Source organism: Sciurus carolinensis, chromosome 15 (genome assembly GCF_902686445.1).
Source record: "Sciurus carolinensis chromosome 15, mSciCar1.2, whole genome shotgun sequence".
In the NCBI taxonomy this organism is placed as follows: domain Eukaryota; kingdom Metazoa; phylum Chordata; class Mammalia; order Rodentia; family Sciuridae; genus Sciurus; species Sciurus carolinensis.
This window is the reverse complement of record NC_062227.1, coordinates 9620513-9641841: the sequence shown is the minus strand read 5'-3', so window position 1 is coordinate 9641841 and position 21329 is coordinate 9620513. Positions and strand designations below refer to the sequence as shown.

The 21329-nt window shown below is 37.5% G+C and overlaps 1 protein-coding gene across 1 annotated transcript in view; it reads right to left on the bottom strand.

Annotated features, from left to right (window-relative positions):
- Nucleotides 1-21329, bottom strand: part of Ptpdc1 (protein tyrosine phosphatase domain containing 1) — a 69214-nt gene that overhangs the window by 39680 nt on the left and 8205 nt on the right. The gene's annotated exons all lie outside the window — the stretch shown is intronic.

The following is a 21329-nucleotide window of genomic DNA, read 5'->3' as shown; positions in this document are numbered from 1 at the left end:
TCCCTTCCAAATACAGAAATTAAATATGGAAATGATCTAAAATATAAAAACAATGTTTCCTGTAATATTGTCATAAACTATCATACTAATTAATGCAAAATTTTATAATGCACTTAACATTTCAAAGGAATGTTACATAAAGACATAAAATACAGGACTAATGAGTTCCAAGAAACTCATTAGGAAAAACTTAACTTGAAAGGATACCCATTAAGGCTGGGCACCATGGCCCATGCCTATAATCCTAGCAACTTGAGAGGCTGAGACAGGAGGATCACAAGTTCAATGCCAGCTTAGCAACTTAGCAAGGCCCTAAGCAACTTAGAGACAGTGTCTCAAAATAAAAAAATAAAAAGGGCTGTGGATGTGGCTTAGTGGTTAAGCATCCCTAGGTTCAAATTCTGGTACAATATATATATATACACACACGTGTGTGTGTGTGTGTGTGCGCGCGCGCGCGCGTGTGTATGGGCTTACAGGAAAAAATTTAACATATTCTCATAAATTCTTGAAACATATTTTGATGAGAAAAAGTTATAACCATATTGGAATCATGGAATTTTGCCACAGTTGGGATTCCAGGCCTGGTTATTTTGTACATCAGTTATGAATCATGTCACAGAGAATGTTCCTGACTTGTCCAAGATGACCCAGCATGTTGAGTGACAGAGCACGTGAGTGCAAGCCAGGGCCAGGTAGCAATTTCTCCCTTTCCTTGACCCCACCCTGTTTTTGGATTATAATGGAGTGAAACACATCTACTTAATTGTCTCCCTGTAGACCATGGGGCCATGAGACCATAAGCAGTTTATCTTTATTCCTCTAGAGAAGAGGACAGCCTATATAAGGCACATTCATGACATCTGCTGAAACTGTGCCTGTTCATGTTGAATCTATTCACATCTTACTGATCTCTGTATTCTAAAGTTCACTGAAGACATGGGTATTAAAAACATGTGCTTAATTCATTGTACCCTCTGATCACCAAGAGTTTAAGTATGATGGTGCGCTACCTTAAAAATTCCTTTCTAACCAGCCCCCCAGAAATTTAAAGTTGTAAGGAACCTCAAAAGTCCTCTAGCAGAATCTCAACTGAACGTGAGCATCCCCTCTACCAGATCTTTGTTTGAACAGTAGCAGTGACATCATTACATAGCTCTGGTAGCTAGAAAGCTCTTTGTCATGCCGCCACTCTAATTTTTATCCATTGGTCCTATTTTGGCTCAAAGAGAACAATACACCCTTTCTTCCATAGATCTAAAGCTGGTGGCCATGGTCCCCTCACTCCTGATTTATATTTTCCCAAACAATCGATCTGTGGTTCCCTTTACCATTCTTCATATAGAACATTCTAGACCTCCTCACCAGCCTGGATACCCTTTCCTATTCTCACTCCATTGTTAATATTCTACAGACCACAGCTTTCTATCCCCCAGAAGTAGTATGATGGAAAAATAAGAGTCACCTCCCTTGTCTGCCATCACATTAGTTTTTTAGCAATCTCAAGACACAAGGATGCATCAGCAGTCTAACGATGGCTAACAATGATTTGCAATATATCTAGAGGTTAAAAACAGATATTGACTAAGGATGTTTAAACATAAATAAGAGTTCAAAGTGACTAAATGGTACAGAATGAAAAGTAAAAGTTTCCACCTCCTATCTCCTGAGTCAAGTATTATTCTCTAGAGGTAAACAATTTAAACATTTGCTGTAGTTATTCTGGAGGGTAATCAGTATATTTAGACCTCTCATTCTTGTGCTATTATCTCTAAATCATACTATTGAATTCCTGGTATAAAACATGAGGAACATGTTTCATGCCTACCCTATCCCACAACAACCCTTTTCCCACTTAATACATCATAATATGATTATCTTTGTAATTTAAATATCTTTTAACCATCTCTTATCCTATGGAATGTAAACAGTATCTTGAGTCTATGTAAAACAGGTAAATCAGTTTTCCTATCCATTCTCCCTTTCTCTCTATTTTCAAGTTCTGCCAACTACAGCATTTCTATTTTCTATTATATAAAAGTTTTAATGTTTAATTTTCAGTTAATCTATCATTTCTCATGTTTTGTCTATAGGTTTATTCTAAAATGTGAGAGAATAATTACATATTCTGCATATACACATACAATCTGTACACATGATTAAAAAAAAAAATCAAGTACTGCACTTGGCCCATAAAGCAAAAGCATACGTAACCTTCTGTCCCCAGTCCTGTGCGGCTCAGTAAGACATTCCAAGCATCCATGTCAAATGGGTTATCTTGTCTTTCATTCTATCAGTTGCTTAAAACAAGGACCTATTTTGTTTCACTGCAGATTTGGACAATACATTTCTTATACAGACTTCTCCCTGGTTTCTAATCGCTGTTTTCTTACTAACACAAGTAAACAAATCTTTACCACAGCCTGATATTCTTTCGACTTCTTAATCACTTTACCTTAATCTTACTATCTACCCCCTTTTTGAAGATATTTCCTAAACTCTTTGGATTCCTCTTCTAAAAAGGACCAAAGCTTCAAAGACCTACTACAGAGTGGTCAGCCTGAGGTTTCTTTTTTTTTTTTTTTTTTAATATTTTTAAATTTTATTTTTAATTTTCATGTTTACCTTTTTTAAATACATTTTTTCAGTTGTCAATGGATCTTTTTTTAAAATTGTATTCATTTATTTATGTGAGGTGCTGAGGATCAAATCCAGGGCCTCATACATGCCAGGAAAGTGCTCTACCACTAAGTCTTATTTTTTAGTTGTAAATGGACACAATGCCTTTATTTATTTATTTTTATGTGGTGCTGAGGATCAAACCAGTGCCTCAATATGCTAGGCATGTGCTCTACCACTGAGCTACAGCCCCAGCCCTAAGGTTTCTTTTAATTGTGTCCCTAAATCAAGGACATTGTTTCTTGGGTTCTGCTTTGGCTTTGCTGATTTATCCACAGGTGATTTTTTCATAAAAGGGAATGAAAGGTAAAACTTTGTACATCTTTTCGTTCTGAAAATATCTTTCTATTATCTCATACTCAACTGATAACTTACTTGGTGAAGAGATAGTTTTCCAGAAGTTTCCTATTAATTTCCTATTAACGAACTGCCTGCTTGCCCTTTTCCCTATTAGAACAACTGCTCCTTTCTTCCTTCTGCATGTCAATTCTTTATCATGTATGGCAAATCTTTTTAAAATTGGTTTATTATATTGTAATTATGGTAAAGCTGTTTTCCCTGCCATGTAGTCCAAACTGAACAATCTTTCCTTTACCTTTTCTGGCTCTAGTGCCTTCTGTAATAAGAAAGGCCTTCTCCAACTGAAGATGTAAATCCCAATTTAATGCCTCCTGTTTTGGGGTGATAAGTGTTGTCCCTTGTTTCAGGTTAACAATAATACTAATAAAATGTATTAATTAATTTATACAACGAAAGGAAGTCCACTTTCAAAATAAAAAAAAAATCTTATTTGAAAGTTACCTACATTTGTAAAGCTTCATTACTGTTTTTACTAAACAACTTGAGCCTAGACTTTTTGTGAAAAAGTAATTCTTTTGACCTTTCTTAACCCTTTCCAGTACCTTCCTCAAGGAAATATCCATTACCTATTCTACGAAACTCAACTATTTTTTTGGGCAGGGGAGTATTATTAGAATAGTTCACAGATTCCTTCAAGGCTTACTTTCCAAGTTTTGTCAGCAGCCTTTACTTTAGTCTAATTGAGATCCATTGCTAAGGCAATGTCTTTTGGAAGACTCTACCTGCTCCTTGGGTACTACAAGGCCCTCCCACGGTTGGGGTAGCAGGAACGACTGCCAGTCCCCTGAAAGTCTGGCAACTGTTCTATCTACTTCCTGGCCTCTTTTTCCAGCTCCAGGCATTCTGCACAGATCAGTATTCCACTAAGCACCTTAGGACAGCAAAGCCTAGAAGGCCCTCTGCACATCTCCGGTGGTCTCGAGTGCAGTGCTGCTTCCATCTGAGTCTTCATCTCTGCAAATTCAAGTTACTCTGGCCACACTGAGCTCTGCCCTCTGTCTCTGCAAAGACTTGGTCTGGGTTCCCTTCCTGAACTAACTGGAGATCCCCCTGGTCATCTTCAAAAACCTCAAATCCAGGGGAACTCTGAAACTGTACCCATTGCACACTGCCTTCACATTAAAACATTATAGTCCAGTTGTACATGACTGCTTACCCCAAATTACAGTTAAAGTATGTTAAACTATAGAGTCAGAAGTTCTGTGTTTTTGTGTGTGTGTGCTGCTGGGGATTGAACTCAGGGCCTTGTGCATGCTAGGTAAGCACTCTACCAACTGAGCTGTATCCCCAGCCCTCTGTGTTAAAATCTTGATTGTTGTCAGCTATGTGAATCATTTTAAGTTTCAATTTCTTCTTCTATAAAAGGAGGATTATAATATCTGCTTTCCTAGGTTGTAAAGATGAGAGAGATTGTGTGTGTTTCTAGCACTAGGTCAGGCATAAAGAGTATTCAGTAAATGCTTGTTATTTTAACTTGCAAACCTCTACCTTCCAACTCGGTATTCACTTCATTTTGCTCATATTTTTATAAGAATTTGTAAAGGATTCTATTCATTACCTGTCCAATAGTCCTGCTAATAGTTAGTAATGGCTGAGCTTCTAAGAGGACTTATGAAAACATTATCTCCATTCAAAACTGCCTTTATTTCATATGGTTGTAGAATCGGAAAAAAAGGGTTTGAATAACAAGTCTGACATTTCACTGCACAATCACATATTATGTAATTTCATTTCTTTATCCAGTGACAAGTATTTTGCTTACTCTATCCTCCAGTTTGCTTTTTATCCTGAAATGTTCCCCCAAATGACTCAACTGTTTAGAATTTAGTCACAGTCGAATTAGTGCCTACTTCTTAAAACTTAAGTGCAACAATGAACTATTACTCACAATGTTAAGAAGAGTAGTCACGAAGAGTTTGATATAAACAATATTCTACTTCATAAAAAAGTCATTTCACACAGAGACCAGGTTCTGAGATGACTGAAGAATTCTTAGATCACTACTTTCCCTTCTATTTTCCAGATACATGGTGTTCTGCCAAAACCTCCATGTGTATTTTTTGGAGAGAAGAGGGCCACTGCATTAAGCAGTTCCTGGGAGGTAAGAAATGGTGTGATCCTTCCCAGATGTTCCCTGCTCAGCACTCCAACTGTGCAATGCCTCAAGTTTACCTCGGATATTTGTAGAAATGCAGATTCCTTGGCCCCGCTCTTAAAGCGCTTCAGTTAGCAGTTAGGGAGTTTGGAGGAGTGTCACAATCTCTACCTCATCAATTTACACTTTGGGTTAATGTAGGAGGTCCTGCACCCCCACTTAAAGCAATACTCTCAACAGGATTAGATTCTAGACAGCAATCACAGAAGAATCTGAGGTTGAAAAATTTAAACTTTCATAGGGAAAACTAGCCATGGAAGTACACGAGTGAATTTATGAAAGCCATATAAATTGTTATGCTCATTAACAACAGAATAATTACCAAATTGCATAAGCTTACTGCCAGGCACTGTTCCAAGTGCTTCATTTATCTTAACTCATCTAATTCTCACTAAACTCTATTGAGTACAATTATTATTCCCATTAAAAAAAAATTTTTTTAGAGCAGTTTTAGGTTCATGATAATACTGAGTGGAAGGTGAGCTTTCCCATGTCCCTGCCCTCCCACACTATGAATACCCCCTGAGGAGTGGTACATTTGTGAATACAGTTGGTGAACCTATCCCAACACATCACTATCCCCCAAACCCAAAGCGTAATTTAGGTTTCACTTTTTGAGGTTGTATATCCTGTTTGTTCCGACAAATTTATAATGGTACATGGACACCATGATAGCATGCAGAGTAGTTTCACTGCCCTAAAAATCCCATTCTCTGCCCATTCATCCTTCTCTCTTCTCAACCCCTGGCAACTACTGATCTTTTCACTGTTCTACCCTTTTGCTCTTCCAGAATGTTATACAGTTGGAATCACAAAGGACAGCACCTTTCCAGACTGGCTTCTTCACTTAGTAACATGCATCTCAGGTTCCTCCTTGTCTTTTCATGGCTTGATAATTTCTTTCTTTTTAGTATGGAAGAATACTCCATTGTCTGGATGCACAGTTTGTTTACCCATTCATCTACTGAAGGACATCTTGGTTGCTTCCAAATTGGAAATTAATAATAAAGCTGTTATAAACATTTGTGTGCAGATTTTTGTGTAGAACTAATCTTTTGCTCATTTGGATAAATAAACCAAGAAGCGTAATTGCTGGATCATATATTACTCTCATTTTATGGATGAGAAAACGATGACAAAGAGAAGTAAAATAATCTGCTTAATAAAGCCATAGAGCTATTAAATAGAAACACAGTAGGTTGGTTTTCATCAGGTTACTTTCTTTGCATAGGTTGAAACAGAGGGGACTTCCCTAATACACCAGGTCAGGTTGAATAGGCCCTTTTTTATTGGCTGGTGTGAATATCCTGATTTTTTGTTTTTAGAAAACTAATCTGTTTGAGGGATTTCCAGTTTTTTGAAGCTTCAGTTTTATCCTGTGGCATTTTGTACCTGTGAATCCATTTTGGTTTGGTCTATTGGGGCCTAATGTAAGAGCTCAGTTCAAACCATTGGATTTCCATCAAGTTCATTTAACAGACTCTACACTAAATAACAGGGAATTGTTATTCTATGCATTTTAAACCAGTTATACTGAATTCTACATCATTAATTTCCACTTATAATTCCTTTGCTTGCAAGAAACTTTATAGATCTTCTTTTCCACAGAAGGATTTCTGAATTTGTTTTGCTTTCTTCAGATAGTTTTTTGAGTCTTCATCCAAATCTTTATTCACTGTTGTCCCCTTACACAGTTGAGCCTCCTCCCTCCTGAAAGAAACTCAGTTGAAGTGTAAGATTATAAAATCTAAACACATTTTTAATAGAGTTGTTGGCACCGATTAGCCTTGTGATCTCAGGCATATTTATTACTACCAACCCTGCTGGGTCATTGAAAAGATTACATGAGAGCTGGTGTATAGACCTAATTCCCTGCTTGACACATAATTCAGTCTCCATAAAGCAGCCAGAGTCATCCTGATAACTTCAGCCAGAACCTTCTATGCCACCTACTTAAACTTAAATCATACCTATTTAATCTTTCTTCATAGGATTTTTGAAGAAAATACATCTAATATACTATATAATTTACTTACTTATCCTACTTATTATCTGCCTTCCCCTTCTGGAACATAAACTCCAGGAAAGCAGAGTGTATATGTATATGTGTGTGTGCGTGTGTGTGTGTGTTTGGTCTGCTTTATCAAATGCTGTCACTCCAAAGGCTGGAATGAGACCTGGCATGTACAAGGTATTACTGGAACTCTACGCCAGAGGCTGATTCTGGGGAGTCCCAAGAGACCAGGTCCAGTCACTCACCCTAAAAGACCAAGTAGAAAAAATGTTAGCGAAGAAGGAATTTATTCAACATAGTCATACTGGGAAAAAACAGGGGGACAAGGGGCCAACAAGAGCCACAGCATTATACATTGCAGAGGGTGAGGGAAGCACAATCAAGTGAACTCGGCCAAACTATGGCCTGGTTGATCATCATCTCAGAATCAGTTATTTGGAGCCTTGTCAGTGATAAGTGCTATTTTTTTTGGGGGGGTGGTGGTTCTGGGGATCGAACCCAGGGCCTTGTGCTTACAAGGCAAGCACTCTACCGACTGAGCTATCTCCCCAGTCCCAGTGCTATTATTTTGACTCTGGTCACAAGTGTTCATCAACTAGACCTGTTCTGTTTACATCCAGAGTTGAGCATCAAACTAACCCCTAATTTAAGGAAGCAAAAGGAGACAATATGAAGGCAGACATGCCAAGGTTTTATCCTGTTTTTAGTTAACCACTAGGCATCTGCAGGCCCAAGTGTCAATGCTTTTAGCAAAAGCAGCCTCTAAGCCCCTGACACGTAGGAGTTCAGTATTTGTTAGAAGAATATGTGGATTAATATTCAGTAAAATGTTGCTGCCACCGCCACCACTATTGCTATTTAAACCCTCTGAATCTCAACTTTTTCATCTGTAAAGTAGGAATTGTAATCATTCCGTGCCTGTCTTAGAGTTATTACTAAGAGCATATAATTATGTGACAGCATATGCAAATGCAAGAAATAGCATTACCATTTTTCAGTCTGCCTAGTCACATGTATATTTCTAATTCCTTGTAGATATTCCACCTGACAGATTTGTGTTTTTTCCTAATTCCTCAAGGGATGGATCTGTTTTCTTTTCAGCCAAAGATGCATGATGACAATAACTTAAAACCTCAGTTCAAATTTTCTTTCCTTTAAGATGTCTTCCCTAAGGCCAATTACATATTTTACTCAACCTCTCTTCTGAGTGCTGAGTGAAGATTTACCTAGGTCTGTGAGGCTCAGACAGTACAAAAACAGCCTCCTAACACCACGGTAGCATTTTGTTCTTAAAAAATTAAACCATTCCTTATGGTTCCTTATGTAGTAAAACAAAACAAAAATAGTCTTTTAAAAACTGAACTGTCCTCACCTCTGAATCTGTAATGTAAAAAAAAAAAAAAAAAAAGACCTTTGCTGTTTTTCAGACCCTCCTACATTTCTAAAGAGGTTAGTCTTTAGGGAGAGGGCTAGGGGCCATCTTAAAAATACACTGTCCAGAAGTCTGGACATTCACTATTCGCTGGCTCCTGTGATCTCACACCTTGGACAACCTCAGGGAAGGCTCCAGGGCTCTAAGGAGATTAGTCATAGACCATAAAAAAACAATACTTCAGTGGGAACCCTGGTATTTCATCATCGATGCTGTTTGATTCAGATTCTTCTGAAAACACCTTATGATAAAACAGAGGAGATAAAATGTGAACAACAGATGAAGCTGGTTTTTACAGGTTTCCATATTCCCTGTCCTTTTTCCACAGCAGTCACACCAAGCTAGCTATTCCTACAGGCTTAAATCAACCTCAAAGGCACAGATATTTAAAAACTCATCAAAAGGAAATGATTCCTAATGCAACACCCACCGGAATCACCTGTAGGGCTTTCTTAAAACCCAAAATGCTGAGCCCCACCCCAGAATTTCAGACTCATAAGTCCAGCGTGGGACTGGGAATCTGAATTTCTAAGCAGAGCTCTGTGAGGCTGGTGCTTTGAGAACCACTGCACCAGGTAAGCAGTTTGCAGTCACCCAACAGCAGAGTCATATTCAGAGAGGTTATGGTAAAGGTCTGTTTCCTGGGTTCTTTTTAGCTCTCAAACATTAAGAACCACCTTTTTACAGTTCCTGAGCCAATCCTCACAAAATCATGAAATACTTTTAAGATATGGCTTCTTAAAACCATATCTAGAAACTGGCTCATATTCCTGGGTGGGACCTGGGTACTATTGTTCCTCTACCAAAAAATCTGTTTAAAACCGAACAAATCACCTGAAATCAAGGCTCTACTTCCTAAATGATGGCATCACAAGAACAAAGCCTTCTTCCATCAGCCACTGGTGAAGTACCAGATACTCCACCATTTTGAACATTACATATGGAGTCCTAATCAATACAAATTTGTTATCTAAATATCCCCTTTAACAAACACATAAATGTTGTGAATATATAATTATGTTTACCTTTAAATACATATCTGGTGACATTAATTTTTTTTCTATCAATAATTTTACTGCTGGGTACGGTGGCACACATCTGTAATCCCAGCAGCTCAGGAGGCTGGGACAGGAGGATCGAGAGCTCAAAGCCAGCCTCCGCAACCGAGAGATGCTAAGCAACTCAGTGAGACCCCATCTCTAAATAAAATACAGAACAGGACTGGGGATAAGACTTAGTGGTTGAGTGCCCTGAGTTCAATTCCTGCTACACCCCCAAAATTTTTTTACTAGTTCAACTTGAAAAGCTTAATATGCTAGTTAAGCAGAATCACTTTAGTATATCTATTCTTTTAAAGACTATGAAGAATAAGATTTTCTACCTCTCTAATTACTGAACTAAGAAAAAACTAAACTGTGAAACATTTCAAGTGCTTAGGTGACACGTCTTGATGACTTAAAACATATCAGGTATGTGGCTCCTGGGTCTTCAAAGCTGAGATCAGTCCTTCCATAGCAGGATGCATAGGATGTCTGGATTAAATAGTGACTAAGTTCATATACTAGTCTCCCTTTCCTCCTCGGACCATGGCTAAAAGATCATTAAGAAAATGAATAAGGCACAGAGCAAGGAGCAGGAGGGGATTCTTAATGAACTAATGAGCTATCTCAGTAAGCTTTTAAAGGACAGGAAGCAAATGGAAGTGAAGGGGCATCTGAAACTGAGTGGAGGAAGTTGTAGCCCAGATTATGATCACGCTGGAGGAGTTGTGATGACTGTGTCTCATCAGAAAAGATGGAAGTCAGAAGAGAATGAAAGGACCACTTCTTCACAGCATTGAAGGAAATAGATGGTCAACCAAGAATTCTGTAACTGGCTGTTTTGGTCAGCTTTTGCATCGCTGTGACCAAACCAATATATCTGACAAGTACAATGTAGACGGGGGAAAGGTTTGGCTCACTGTTTCAGAGGTTCAGTTCATTGTCAGCCAACTCCATAGCTCTGGGCCCGAACTGAGGCAGAACATCGTGGTGGAAATGTGTTGCAGGAGAAAGCAGCTTAGGACATGACAGCCAGGAAACAGGATATCTACTTACCAGGGATAATATATAAACCTCAAAGACGTGCCCCCAGGGATTTACTTCCTCCAGCCACACCCCACCTGCCTACAGTTGCCCCCAGTTAATCCATATCACTGGATTAATTCACTGATTAGGTTATGGCTCTCATTATCTAATCATTCCACTTCTGAAAATGTCTGGTTTTAGGGGACACCTCATATCTAATCCACACATTCTTCCCCTGGCCCCCAAAAGTTCATGCCCATCTCACAATGCAAATGACATTTAGTCCATTTCCAAGAGTCCCCATAATTTTAACAATTGCAGCATTCCCTGAAGTTCAAAATATCATCTGAAACTCACAGCAAACTCTTGGATGCTCTCCCTTGTAAAGACCAAAAGCAAATTACATATATCCAATATATAATGGCACAGAGTAAATATTTCCATTCCATAAGGGAGAAATAGGAGCATAGAAAGTATGGAACCAAAGCAAGACTGAAAACTGGCTGAGCAAACAAGTCCTGTGACTGCATGTTCAGCATCTGAGACACATGGCATTCTGCTGTTTTTTCCAAAGGACTTGTGTACTCTGCTCCAATGACACTGCTAGTTCTAGACTATGTGACCTCTCTGTTGGTTTGTCTCTGCTCGATTTCTGTCTTCCTCAGCATACATTCCAAGCTACTGGCATTTCTTAATCTTGGGAGTCTCCACTGCAGCTTGGGATTCCTTCTCATATCTTCACACATCACCTCTCAGGAGCTGCCTGCAAGGATTCTGATCCTGCTACACTTTTCAAGGCCTTCCAGGCCTTCCTTCAAATTTCAGTGGAAGCCTCCATGATCCCCCTAACTCCAGCATAATGTATACCTGCAGAACCAGCACAATGTGGATGACACCCAAGGTCTGCTGTCATCTCAAGGATGACATCTCAAGGAGTTGCTGGGGATCTACAGAGGTCTCTGAGTGCCTGGGTGGCTGAGCATGGTGAAATAAATTCTTAGGCCCTGGGGCTGGGTAGATAGCTCGGTTGGTAGAATGCTCAAGCACAAGGCCCTGGGTTCAATCCCCAGCACCACACACACACACACACACACACACACACACACACGCAAAAATTCCTAGGCCTTGTTGTGTAAGCAGGGTGCCCCCATGGTTTCTTCTCAGAGGAATTTTTACTTTTATACCCTAAGTCTGAGATGGGTGTGGTATTGCCAACTCCTGAGATGCCTTCAAGCCATCCTTTCTGAGTACGATACTTAGCCTCTCTTTAGTGGCTATAATCTCTTTAACAATCACACCTTCCTTCATCCCAGCTTTACACACACATTTCTGGACAAACTACATGCTTTTCAAACCTTTCTGCTTGCTCTCTGTTCTTGATGATCACAGTAAACTTGGCTAAAAGTTGCCAGAAATATCCATGACATTGCCTGAATGCTGTGCTGCTTTGGCATTTTCTCTGCCAGGTCCACTAGTCATCACCTTTAAATTCAGTCTCACAGAAAGTCTCAGGACATGGGCAAAATGTGGACAACTTCTTTGCCAGAATGTAATGTAAATGACCTCTAGTCCAATTTTCAAAAGAGTCCTTTTCTGAAAATGCACAAGCCCAGTCTTTACTGTCAATAGTTCTATCAACATTCTGATCTTCTGAACTCCTACTAGAATCACCCATTAAGCTCTAATTACAACATCCTAATGCTTTTCCAGCTTGCATCCCTAAACTTTTCAAAATTCCTCCCACAAACTAGCTCCAAAGGTTTTTCAACCAAATGGTTAGTCACTGTGATGATTCCACTTCTCTGTACAAATTTCTGTTTTAATTAGCTTTTCATCACTGTGACCAAAATACCTGATAAGAACAACTTAGAGGAGAAAAAGTTTATTTTGGTCATGATTTCAGAGGTTCAGTCCATGGTCAGTTGACTCCACAGCTCTGGGCCCGAGCTGAGGCAGAACATCATGGTGGGAGGGCATGGTACAGGAAGGAGCTCAGGACATGAAAGAAAGGTACCAGAGAGAGCTCTACTCACCAGGGGCAACATATAAACCCCAAAGGCATGCCCCCAGAGACATACTTCCTTCAGCCACAATCTACCTGCCTACAGTTACCACCCAGTTATCCATATCAGTGGATAAATCCACTGGTTAGATTATAGCTCCCATTGTGTAATCACTTCCCCCTTGAACATCTTCACATTGTCTCACACTTGAGTTTTTGAGGGACACCTCATATCTAAACCATAACACTAAACTTTCCTTCAAAGATGAAGGATAAATTAATATACCTCCAGATTGAAACAAAAAAGGACGAAATCTGAGAGAATTTGTTGGTTTGCTAGCAGACCTGTCCTGAAATAATAGTCCCCCAAGTTGAAACAAAAGGAAACTAAGTAATATTTCTTGAATCCAAATAACCAAATAAACAGCACCAAAAAGGATAACTAGAGATAAACATAACTCTTTTCATCACCTTTTTTTTCTCCCCCCAGTGCTGGGGTTTGAACCCAGGGCCTTGTGTTTGCCAGGCAATACTCTACCAACTGAGCTATGTCCCTAGCCCTCTTCACCTATTTTAAAAGACACATACATAAAGCAATAATTATAAAAATGAGTCAATGAATATATAGCATATATTTATGACTATAATAGCACAAAAGATAGGGAAGAGAATGGAAGTGAACTGGATGAAAGTTATGGTGTACTACTGAAATTAACTACTATATTAAGTTAAGATGCTAATTGTAATCCCTAGAGAAAACATTAAAAACATAACTCAAAAAATAGAAAAATGAAACAAGGGAATTGAAAAATGTAGTAAAAAATATCTAACACAAAAGAAGGGAGAGCTTAAAGGATAAAGGAACATAAAATAAATAAGACATTAAAAAATAGGAAAATAGCAGGCATAAATTCTAATTTATTAGTAATAACATTAAATGTAAATGGATTACACACTCTAATTCAAAACAGGGACCAGAAGAAAGAATTTTTAAAATGACCCAACTATATAAGAGAGACACAGTTTAGATTCAAAGACACTAGTAAGTTGAAAGTAAAAGGATGGAAACTGATAGTATGCAAGCAATAACCAAAATAGAGCTAATGTGGCAATACTAACATCACGTAACATACTCTAAGACAAAAGTTGTAATTACAAGCAAAAGAAGAACATTTCATAATAAGAGGGTCAATCATCAGGAAGATAAAATAATTACAAACATATATGAACCTATGGACAGAGCCTCAAAATACATGAAGGAAAAATTGATAAATTGAAGGAAGAAATAGACAATTCAACAATAGCTGGAGATTTCAATGCTCCACTTCAAATAACGAATGGAAAAATGCAACATGGGATCAACAAGAAAACAGAAGACTTGAACAACACCATAGAATACCGAGTTCTAAGATATATATGGACTACTCCAGACCCAATAACAGCAAAATTTATATTCAGTGTGCATGGAACATTCTCCAAGACAGACCATATGCCAGACCATAAAATAAGCCTCAATAAATTAAAAAAGAATGAAATCATACAAAGTATGTCATCTGACCAAAATGAAATTAAATTAGAAATCAATAACAAGAAGAAAATATGAGAAACTCACAAATACATACTAGCTAAATAACAAGGTTAAATAATCAGTTGGTAAAGGTCAAAGAACAGAAAACAATGGAAATATAAAGTACTTTGAGATGACTGAAAACAAACACAAAATGTGTAAGCTTATGCAATGAAATCACAGCAGTGCTCAGAGGAAAATTTATAGCTGAAAATGCATATTAGAAAAGAAGAAAGCTCTCAAATCAATAACCTAATTTTCCTACTTAACTAACTGTAGTAAGAAGAGCAAACTGAACGTAAAACAAGTAGAAGGCAAGAAGTAAAAAAAATTAGGGTGACAATAAATGAAAAAACAATAGGAAGAAATCAATGAAATCAAAAGTTGTTTACTGAAAAGAACAACATAACTGACAAACTTTTTGCTATGCTTGACAAGAACAAGAGAAAACTCAAAGTACTAAATCAGGAATAATAGAGGGGACACCATAACCAACTCTATTATAATGAAAAAAAGGATATATCAATCAATTTGATCTAATTGATATTTATAGAAATTCATCCCAATGACAGAAGTATATATGGAACATTCATCAAGATAGATTGCATTCTGGGACATAACATACACCTTAACAAATGCAAAACAACAGAAATCAGCTAAAGTATGTTTTTAGAGCATATTAGAATTAAATTAGAAATCAATAAGAGATTAAACTAGAAATCAATTTAAGACAGCTGGGCTAGTACAAATACTTAGAATTTAAACAACATACTTCTAAGTAACACATGGGTTAAGAAGTCTCAAGAGAAATTTTAAAATATTGTGAACTAAACAGAAGTGACTCACAGTAATCCTGTTACAGTTTGGGTCAGGAATGTCTCCCTAAAGTATTTGGAATGCTGGTTTCTTCTTCTCACTTTTTGCTTCCTGGCTGCTGTGAGGTGAATAGTTTTCTCTGCCACACGATACACTGGCATGCCAAAGGTCCAAAAAAGTCAATTGATCTTGGACTGCAACCTCTGTAACTATGAGCCAAAATAAACCTTTTCTCCTTTCAAATTAATTTATCTCAGGTATTTATTATAGTAAGAAAAGGCTGACTAACACAAATGTGAATATACTTAACACCACTGAACTGTACACTTAAAATGGCTAAGATTGTAAATTTTAAGTTAAGCGTATTAAGCAATTAAAAATAATTTTTAAAAAAATCTATCATCATTGGAAAGATCTTTCATGTTCTTGGATAGGCAGAATTAATATTGTCAAAATGGCCGTACTACCAAAAGTGCTACACGGATTCAATGCAATTCCAATTAAAATCCCAATGACATACCTAATAGAAACAGAGAAAGCAATCATGAAATTCATTTGGAAGAATAAGAGACCCAGAAGAGCTAAAGCAATCCTTAGCAGTAAGAGCAAAGCAGGTGGTATCACAAGATCAGACCTTCATCAATACTACAGCGCAACAGTAACAAAAACAGCATGCTATTGGCACCAAAATAGATAGGTAGACCAATGGTACAGAATAGAGGACACAGAGACAAACCCACATAAATAGTAATCTCATACTAGACAAAGGTGCCAAAAACATACAATGGAGAAAAGACAGCCTCTTCAACAAATGGTGCTGGGAAAACTGGAAATCCCTATGCAGCAGAATGAAACTAAACCCCTCTCACCCTGCACAAAAATCAACTCGCAATGGATCAAGGACCTTCGAATTAGACCAGAGACCCTGCACCTAATAGAAGAAAAAGTAGGTCCAAATCTTCACATGTTGGCTTAGGACCAGACTTCCTTAACATGACTCCCAAAGCACAAGAAATAAAAGCAAGAATCAATAACTGGGATAGATTCAAACTAAAAAGCTTTCTCTCAGCAAAGAAAACCATCAGCAATGCAAAGAGCCTACAGAGTGGGAGAAAATCTTTGCCACTCATACTTCAGATATTCCAGAATTTCCAGAATATATAAAGAACTCAAAAAACTCTACACAAAGAATACAAATAACCCAATCAACAAATGGGCCAAGGAAATGAACAGACACTTCAGAGAAGACCTACAAGCAATCAACAGATATATGAAAAAATGTTCAACATCTCTAGTAATAAGAAATGTAAATCAAACTACCCTAAGGTTTCAACTCACCCAATTAGTCTATTATCAAGAATACAAGCAATAGGTGTTGGCAAGGATGTGGGGAAAAAGGCACACTCATACATTGCTAGTGGGGTTGCAAATTGGTGCAGCCACTCTGGAAAGCAGTATGGAGATTCCTTAGAAAACTTGGAATGACCCACCTATCCCACTCCTTGGTTTATACCCAAAGGACTTAAAATTAGCATATTACAGTGATGCAGCTACATCAATGTTTATAGCAGCTCAATTCACAATATCTAGATTGTGGAACCAACCTAGATGCTCTTCAATAGATGAATGGGTAAAGAAACTGTGGTACACATACACAAAGGAATATTACTCAGCCATAAAGAAGAACAAAATTATGTCATTTGCAGGTAAATGGATGGAGATGGAGAATATCATACTAAGTGAAATAAGCCAATCCTAAAAAAACCAAAGGCTGAATGATTTCTCTGATAAGTGGATGATGAAACATAATGGGGAGTGGGAGGAAGGCAAGTATGGAGAAAGAATGAATAGTAAAGAGGAAAATGAGAGGTGGGGAGGGGATGGGGGGAATGAAAAATAAAATGAGACAAACATCATTACCTTATGTACATGTATGATTATATAAATGATGTGACTCTACTTTGTGTACCCCATTTGTGTACAATGAATCAAAATAAACAAACAAAAAATCTATCATCAAAATATACGAGGTACAGATTCAGTGGGGCTTAAGAAGACATTTATAGAAAAGCACACTTTAGAAAAGATCTAAAATCAACAACCAAAGCTTCCACCTTAGGAAACCAGGAAAAGAAAGTCAAATTAAATCCAACTTAAACCTAAAGGAAGGAAATTATAAACCACTAATCAAGAAAAAGGGAAAAGACACCAATCGCCAATATCAGGAATAAAAGAGGAGTCCACAAATTTGTATACATATAAATTGGATAATTTAGATAAAAGTATCCAATTTCTTTAAGGGCACAAACTACCACATCTTACTCAAGGAGATATAGATAATACAAATAGGCTTAAACTTAAAAAAAGAGATTAAAGTAGTTGTAAAAAACCTGAGTCTGGAAAACATTGGAGATCACCAGTGATTTCTACCAAATATTAAGGAAGAATAATCCCAATTCTACAATTTCTTTCAGAAAATAGATGAATAGGGATCATTTTCTAACTCATTCTGTAAGGCCAGCATTAACCTAATATCAAGACTATATAAAGAACTCCCTTGTCTCATAAGAACTATTTTTAAAAATCACAGCCAACATCGTATTTAATATCGACTCAGTATTATCTCCATAAGATGAAGAAAAAGGCCAGGATGTCCTCTCTCACTATTTCTCTTCAACTTCATGAAGTTCCTAGCTAAGTGTATTAAGACAAGAAAAAGAAGTGGAAGTCATGCAGATCAGAAAGGAGGAAATAAACCATCTTTATTTGTAAACAATGCAACTGTCTATGAAAAACAATCCAAAGAATTTACCAAAATTCTTCTTTATTGCTGGTGGAACGAATGCAAGATGGTATATAGCCATTTTAGAAGACAGTTTGGTAGTTTCTTATAAAGTTAAACATATTTTACCACAAAACCCAGAAATTATGTTCCTAGGTATCTGCCTAACTGATTTGAAAACTATGTCCACTCAACCTATATGTGTCTGCAATGTAGCAAACTGGAAGCAATCGTACATTTTAGTATTCTACAGTCAAAAGGTAAGAGCCATAAATCTGCACAACATGGATAAATCTTAAGTGCATTAGGCTAAGTGAAAAATCCCAGCTCAAGAAGGTTATGTATTATATGATTGCATTTATATGACTTTGGGAAAAGACAAAACTACAGAGGCAGAAACGGATCAGTTTTTGTAAGGACAGATTGAGAAGGACAGAGAACTGACTACATAAAGAGCAGTCTATTTTTCAGGACTATGAAACTATTTTGTCTATTAGTGTCATGATGGACAGAGAATGTTACCTATTTGTCAAAATCCATGGAAATTTAATAGCACAGAAAGTGAATCTTAATGTCATTCTTTAAATGCAAGTTTTAAAAACTCAACTAGGAGGAGGTAGAGCTCAGTATGTAATGCAGACTGAGACAAAAGCATTGGATTGCACAACAAATATGTAATTTCATGAAGGGGATGGGGAGAAAGGTGTGTAAGTCACTTTGGAAATGAATAGAAACTTCTAGAGAAAAGGAACTGTAGATAAACACTGAACTGTAATTGTTAATGGATAATATGGAGGTACAAGTTAACATTCTGATATTGCTATACATATCAGAATTGCTGAACTAAAAATAAGAATTGGTAAAAAGATGGTGACTGGTAGGAGCCAAGTGTCTCACTGTGGACTGGAAAGCTACAGAAAAGGGGGAAAGCTAGAATGAACCATGCAGTTATGGACTGAGGTCTGAGGCATCAGGATGAACTTCTGTTTAGCTTAATATAGACATGAATGAGTAAAAAGAGAAAGGTAACAGTCCCTCCTTGTTGGCAGGACAATTTGAGTAACAAAATAAATAATGAAGTATTCAGTTATAACTGGCCAGCAAAAAACCGCAAACCAAAACAAACAAGCAAAAAAACATGACACATAAGATGCTCAATAACAAAATCAGGTCATCTTTTCATATTTTTCCAGAGTAGGACAGGATATACCAGAAACATAGCTTAACAGGGAAACAGACAAACTGGAGCATGTTTAAGAAGAGACCAGGTGAGGGGCTCATAGGAATAATAGTCCAATTCAATCTAATAAATATTTGAGCCCCTGCTGGGTACCAAGAACTTAAGAGGCATGGCATGGGGGAAGGGATTAAAAGGTAAATAAAACAGTCCCTGACTTTTAAAAGGTGACTGTTTAATAAAAGATGGAACAGTGCACTCAGAGAATAATACATCCATGTGTTTAAAGGGACTGTTTTATAAAAAAGGAATTAGACTTGTTCAAACTGACCTGATGGATAAACTTAAGAATGAAGAATAAATTTTTTAACAGGTTGAGTGGGGTTTACCCTCTAGCACCAAGTCAGTGTGTTACGATCTCCGGGCTGGAGCTGGAAGCTCAGTGGTAGAACACTTGCCCAGTAGATGGAACCAGGCCTGGGTTCAATCCCCTGCAGTGCAGGGGAAAGTGGGGGAATCTTTCCCAAATGCCCAATGTAAGATTCACACTGCTAAAATCAATGTATTTCACCATAATTCATTTAACAAAAGAATATTGCTTCCAGTCTATATTTGATAATTGCCTGAAAGTTAATTTTTTTAGAAGTATAAAATTTTGAAGTCTAAAATGTATTAATATAAAGAAAAATGGTTCAATTTTATCTTTGTCCTCACTAATTTGATTTGTCTAAACAAGGGAGGTCTACAACTGGTCCAAGTAATAATCTCTTGGAAAACCAAATTTGGAATATACAGGCTAAAAGTAATAATTATTTTCCCATTTGCTTATAATAAGTCAAATCATTCACAGCATTTTCCCTTTAAAAATCCACAAATAATTAGAACTCTGTTTCTGTGTTTTGAACCATCTAATCATTTGCGTCAGATGGGAGAGAAGAAAATGATCTAAATGAGAATACTTTTCCCATGTGCACCAGGGAACACACACAACTAATCACAGAGAGAAAAAACCTCCCCTGTGGTCCTTGCTTATCATCTGTTTTCAAAAAGCTTTGCCCAAATGAAAGAAAACACTCAACTATAGTCAGTTGATTCTGTACAGCTTTTCCTGACAAAATAAGGCAGGCTAAGTGGAGGCATGCTAGGACCTTTGAAAAATAGGCACATAAGACTGGAATATGTGGGGATCAGTCCCGTGGGGGCTGAGAATACTAACTCAGATAAGGGGTAAAAAGAAAGAGAAAGCAATCAAATAATAGGGTTCAATAGGACATGGTGAAGGACAACTTGTTCAGGTAGGCCAGACAGAAAGTACCAGAGAAAAGCAAGACACAGTGGCATATGCCTGTATCTCAGTAACTCAGGATGCTTAGATAATAGGATCACAGATCCTAGGCTAGCCTCAGCTACTTAGGGAGACCCTGTCTCAAAATTTAAAAAGGCTTGGGGGTACAGCTCAAGTAGTAGGTCATTCCTGGGTTCAATCCCCAGTACCACACAAAAAAAAGAGAGAGAGAGAGAGAGAGAGACCAGAAACCTCCAGGAACCAGAAAGTGTTCAGGATACTACAGTAATGATGACAAATTATCCAAGTCACAAAGGTCAGCATCTAGGAGACTTCAGATGAGGGGAGGCGGGGCGGGGGGGAGGGAGGGCACTGGGAAAGTTATATGCTGGCATTTGCCACAGTACATTATTTTGGCAACGCATTAAAATATTAAAAATGAATTGATAAACCTTCTACAATTTAAAGAAAACCAAATACAAAGCTGTGTATATAGTACATAATAAGAGATAAGCATAGAAAAAGGACTTGAAAGAGATTGATCAAAATGCTAATATGGGAGTATGGCTAACTTTTTTTTCCTTATATATTTCTACAATTTCCATTACATAATTTTCTTACTTTGTTATTATTTTATTATTACTCAGATAAAATATTAGTTTAACCATCTTTTTCTCTAAAGATACATGATGACCCACATGCCTATAGATAACCACAGAAAATCAATCTGGAATTAAAAATATGCTGTGGTTTAAACATAGGACAGATGAAAGATGCTGACCTTAAATTAGGAATAAGACCATTCATTCAAGGAACAGGTTAGAAATAGAAATCAATACTTAAGGGCTGCAGGCACGGCTCAGTAGAGCACTTGCCTACCATGTGTGAGGCCCTGGAATTAATCCCAGCAAGGAAAGAGAGAGAGGATGGCAGGGAGAGAGAGAGATTGACTTAATATATACATATTCAGTTCAAATAAAAAAGGGGTTAGATA